This window comes from Urocampus carinirostris, chromosome 1 (assembly GCF_059441175.1).
Source record: "Urocampus carinirostris isolate Australia breed hairy pipefish chromosome 1, RoL_Ucar_1.0, whole genome shotgun sequence".
In the NCBI taxonomy this organism is placed as follows: Eukaryota; Metazoa; Chordata; class Actinopteri; order Syngnathiformes; family Syngnathidae; genus Urocampus; species Urocampus carinirostris.
Window position 1 is genome coordinate 58,051,013 of NC_142349.1, and position 5,630 is coordinate 58,056,642.

General features: G+C 38.2%; 2 long non-coding RNA genes across 2 annotated transcripts; one reads left to right on the forward strand and one right to left on the reverse strand.

Moving 5' to 3' along the window:
• Positions 1 to 2,902: 2,902 nt before the first annotated feature.
• Positions 2,903 to 4,080, forward strand: LOC148376373 (uncharacterized). The gene is made up of 2 exons (XR_015851935.1): positions 2,903 to 3,286; positions 3,701 to 4,080. It is a non-coding gene; the product is annotated as an uncharacterized LOC148376373 (long non-coding RNA).
• An 83-nt stretch (positions 4,081 to 4,163) lies between these two features.
• On the reverse strand, positions 4,164 to 5,630 carry LOC148376374 (uncharacterized). Its single transcript, XR_015851936.1, has 2 exons — positions 5,393 to 5,630; positions 4,164 to 4,628 (listed from the first exon to the last, which is right to left on the reverse strand). It is a non-coding gene; the product is annotated as an uncharacterized LOC148376374 (long non-coding RNA).

The window sequence follows — 5,630 nt, forward strand, 5'->3', positions numbered from 1 at the left end:
TGCCTCCTTATGGCAAAAAGGATAACTACAACAACAAAGTGTGACGCAAAGAATGAGTTTTTTTTCTATAGTTTCAAAGTAACACGTGCGTCTGTGAAGCGGACCCATCTCTGTCCATTAGTGAATTTGCATTTTCAGCAAGAAACTTTCGTTTAATTGTTTAAGCTTGGTATCCTGCTTGAAATGGATCACATTTAATCCACGGTGTGCATGCACAAACACACATATATGCTGGAAATCTGTGTGGGGGGCTCCCTAATGATTATAGGTACAATTACATTAAAGGTGCATTTGGAAATCACTTAGCACAAACTGATGTTATTCACTTCCACTAGTGCAACTACTTACAAGGTGCATTGACATTTTATCTCATTAACGTCGGTTAGCAAGATCGGTGTTGGTGAGTGCCGCCTAATGGTACAACTTTATTTTAGTGCCAGGTTGAGCTAACCATGCTAATTGCTAGTGCATGTCAAATGCAGTCAAGCATTTGTTTTTATGTTAGATGCTAACTACATTTTGCTAATCTAATAACACGTGGACGATTTTACATTTCACCTACGTAATGTAACAGCATGGAAAAGCTTAGCTTTTGTATCACCTTTAGAACCTCAAACTCCCTAATCCAACACATACTCATGTCAACAGCGTGAAAAACAGGCTTTTTGCGCTCTTTGATACTTATCATGATTAATAAACGTGACTTGAATCAGAGAAGACGATTACGATGGGTTTTTTTTGTGTCCTTTTCCATTTTTTTAAAATGTTTTTTTTCTTTCAAATATTTTTATTATTTCATACTTTCAGTACTTTTTATACTAATTCAGAGTGTACATTTCCTTATTTTTCTGTACTTGTTGTTTATTTTCATACTTTGCAGTATTTATAAGTACAATTTAGTACGTTTTGTACATTTGTTTACTTTTTAGTACTTTTTTTTACTATTTAGTATTTTTTGTATATTTTCTTATTTCTCGTTATTTTTTATCCGTTTTAGGTAATTTTCATGCATTTCAGAACTTTTCAATACATTTCAATACTTTTAAAAGTTTTTCATACATTTTAGTACATATTTCATTGTCTTACATTTCAGTTTCATCAGTACTTCTCAGTAACATTTTAATACTTTTCAATACCTTTTTCTGTATTTTTTTCAAAATACTTTTTACATACTTTTATACTTTTTACATACCTAATCTTCCATATTTGTTAATATTTTTATCTGGGAGCAACATTAGTTTGACACCCCTGGTATACGGGGTACTGGTAGAACTTCTATATTGGCTGTATTATTTTTGTGTTAATTTTGTTTTTATTAGATTTTTATCCTGGAGTGCCACGTGTAAATCTTGCTGTAAGCAATGCTCGCTACATTGTTATCAATGACAATTAAAAATGTTTCTATTCTATTCTATTCTATTCTATTCTATTCTATTCTATTCTATTCTATTCACATTTACTGATGAATCATCGTCAATGATTTAACCAGTCGTGTCCATTTGGAAAGAAGTCAATAAGTTCCTCTTAAGCCCGGGATGAATAATGGATCAAAAGCAAACCGTTGCCCTCAACATGAACATCTATCAAGTGGGGATCGGCCCGATTCGTGTCAGGACACAAATCACGGCTTGACACTATCGACCCAGATGACAGCCAGGTAGAGGGTGAGGAAAGCATCAGGCCACGTTTGGGTCCGACCCCCACTTTGATAATTGGGAAACAGCTTATCGTGTAACAACCACTTTGGCCCTTTGATGTGTGATTTGAAGGAGAGACTTAGTAACATCCAGGTTGCAAGACTCGACGGGTATAACAAAAGCTGGTGTAGAGTAGTTCCTTTGAGGTTTTGATTACAATAGAAACAAACAAAACAGAATATTATGGGCTTATGAGTACAGTTAAATGTTCCAATGGTTTCACAAGTGCGCTTTCAAAATATCTGACACTGTTTTTTATTCACCAGTGGAACGGCTCACAGTGGGCTATGACAAAAGCAAAACATAAATCAGTGGAAAATTCTCCAAATCCCAGCTTCACGCAAGTCCTTAGTCCAGGCTGAATTTTGTAAGTGATTTGATGAGACTGCCCAGAACAATAAATCAGAACACGGATCAGAACAATGAAAAGACTGCATAATGACTAAATGAATAGAAACATTGAAAAAATATTGATGAAATGATTAAATTAATGTAAAGTTATAAGTGGAAAACTTATACCATTATATGTATATGCAGTGACACATTTCAATTTTACAACAGGTTCCACTTGTGTCATAACTCTGTCTACGTATAAAATAATTTTCCATTAGTGCCAAAAGTCTGCCGACGATTAGTTTGACAATGTCCTGTGGCGTCTCTTAGTGTAGTTGTATATGTGCACGTGTAACGTCTACTATAGGGTTCCCTCACTGAAGTAAGTTCTGCCCATGTGTAGCTTGAAGTTGTCAAGCGACGTTCGTCACCTGTGTGCATATGTCAAATGTCGTCAGTTGTGAGGATAACTTCCATTGTATTTGTGCACATGTAACATGTTGTTTTTCATATATGTGTCTTGTAACATGTGCACACACACAACAAAAGTTAACAATGTCACATTGACATAAATTGACTTTGTTATCTGTTTATTATTTGTTATTGCAACATCCATTGCAGCCTGGTCCATTCTGGAAGGGGGATGATCTCATGTTTGTCCCTTCTCAAGGTTTCATCATTTTCTTTATGTTGAGGTTTTTGAGTTTTTCCTTGCCCTTATGTAGGTTTTAGATCAGGGCATTGTGTAATAATAGTTTGTGGTTTCCAATAATCTGTGGTCTGTGCAGCCCTTTGAGACTACTTGTGATTAAGGGGTATACAAATAAACATGACTTGACTTGACTTCAATCAATGTTTATGTTAAAATTTAGGCCCAATCCCATTTCTCTCACTCGGCCCCGAGAACCCTCCAGTGAGGTCCCTCGATAGAGGAGTGCCCTCATCGAGTGGAGTGCAAAGTGGAAAAGGTTTGGACAAGACTTGCAAGGTTCCACCCCTGTCCAGGAGATGGCGGTAATATTAATTGGCTGTAGACCTTAGTGACGTATAGGCCTACGTCACATGTAAACAACTCGAGTCTCAACGTAGTGTGTCAGTTGGAGAGTTCGTGCAACGTTAAAAATGCCCGCTACAGCTGTGTTATTACCGATTGCCTGAAAGCTCATCATCTTTTCCGTGTCTCCAATCAACGGAGGAGAAATGTGCTATACTGAAGACAGCTTTGGCGCTATGTAGTGCTGATTCATCTTTACAAGGTACGTACACTCATTAAAAAAAATGACCCGTTCGGTCAAATACAGTAAGAGTTAACATACAATGCACGTTCACATAATACCCTATGTTTGTGTAGACATAAATGGCAATCTACTTATTAGTATCTTAATGCCATTTTATGACATATAGTAGGGGTTTTGAATGTGTGACATGACGAAAAGTAAACAAACACAAGAACAGTCCACCTGACCCTTAAGCTGACATAATATCGTCACCAAACTTCCCTGTACGACCCAAAAACCTTAGTTCATAAGGAATTTAATTCAAAAGAGTTGTCATTGGATATAAAAAAGGTCATTTCAACATTTTTTCATGATGCTTACATCACAGTTAAAGCGGTCTTTTTCTTTTCTATGCCCACTTTTATGTCTAAATTGTTATCTATTGTGTTCCAGAGTGGCTGTCCCATAAGCGTGGACAGGTTGGACAGGAATGTTCCCATCCTGTGCTTATGGTTGGATGTGGAGTCAGAACTCATTCAGGACTTAAGGTTGAGCAAGAAGGTTAGGTTATGTGGGCCCTGCATGAGCTGCTAAAGAGGGAACAGGGCCGTGGCTGGAGGTCCTGATCTACGTGTACTGGCTGGCCCACGCTCTGTCCTACCGTGTGGTGTCACGGGTCTTCAGGGTTCCCAGGTCCACCGTACAAAGAATTGTCCACAGTTAATATGGAATAAATTGCCCAAAAGCCATATTTAGGCTCTTTAAGTCAGACCCACATTTGCATTATGTGCTTTTCTGCATTACTATTCAATAAACATCTTCATTTTGAGTAACACCTTGGTGGTTTATTTCATAATGATGTGAGATACTGTGTGTGAACTATGTGACTGTTGGAAAGAAAACAACTACAAATCACTCCAGCTTAAATAATAGTTTACTTTCAGAAAAACAAACTCACATTGGGCCAAAATACATAATAGTAAATAATGTGTCACAAATTTTAACAAAAATATACCAATACTTCCATGAAGCTGGAAAACACAAACTGGAACTTCATTGAGTTCTTAATAAAAAAAACAATATTATCCTTTTATAAAACAAAGGGAAACATTGCAGAGATGTCACTGTTCTGGAAATTTGTCCACGAGCTTCCCAAAAAGGACGGGAACCGCTCAGTTTTGGCCACAGTTTCTTCGAGCCTTTTCCTCACTCCGGCAGACTCCGCTTTCAAAAAGTCAAGGAGTGTATCGTGCTTCCTTTTTTTTCTGGGTGATTTGGGGTTTGGCGCCGGATTAGAAGGTGCCAACGACGTGCCCGGTGGTGTGGATGGCGTGGTAGCTGTGATGGTGACCAGCTCTTCCACGGGACGTTCTACAGTGGCCTTTAGGTTGGGTGGAAAAAACAAGAATTACTTAATGCTGATGTATTGTACAAAAACAACTGAGTATAGGATGCTCAGCAAGTTGATGTGAGACAGGAAATTATAGGATGTGTTCTGGATAATTATTTGATAGTGAATAGATACACAAAATTGACATGTTATTCTTATGGCTGTATGAGCCTTCTATTGGCCAGCATCACATATGCTTTAGAATTGTCTCCACATTTGGACAACATTTTGAGAAGGTAATTAGTTTACTTAATATGTGTTTACAGAGAAGGCAGTGGACTATGTGATAGTAGTTTGTTTCAACTGTATTTCCACGTGAAATTCGGAGACATTACTCATAATGCATGATGAAAACTAATGCATTCTGATCTCACATGAAAGAATCATATTGTAAATAAAACACGACACCCGAAATTGTGTGCAGTAAACAAGCGCTTATGTTCAGAACGGTATTCTGACTATGCTCCTTTAGCGACTGGCCATGTACAGTAGATGTAAAAGGACGACTCGTTTAAGATAAAAACAGGGATGGGCTGAACCGTGATTTTCTGCCCAGTTATCCTACTTTAAAGTTTGTAGCGTGAAGATTTTTTTTTGCCAGCTCCCTTGGTAGATTAGTGCACTTCGTAAAGTAGCGATTTTGCAATGTTCGTGTTTTAACGCGAAAATACGATTTTCTATTGCATTTACGTCTAACTAAGATATCTCAATACATTTTGTTGCAAATACATGCGTGGTTGTGGAAAACTACTTACATTTGTGCGGTTCCTTTCCGGGCATGTTTGTTGATATTGAGAATTCGCAAAGCCTTCTGGGTAGTCACTTCGCCGCCAAGTGAGGTCGAGAGCCCCCTCGGTCTTGAAGTGGCTACGACATGGTTTGAGGGCACTTCTGCCTCGGTCTTGAGAGTATCGGGACACACCCCATTTTCACGTGAACGCGCAAACCGAGTGACTAGGGCACATAGCGAGTGAAAGTGCGAAGAATGGGACT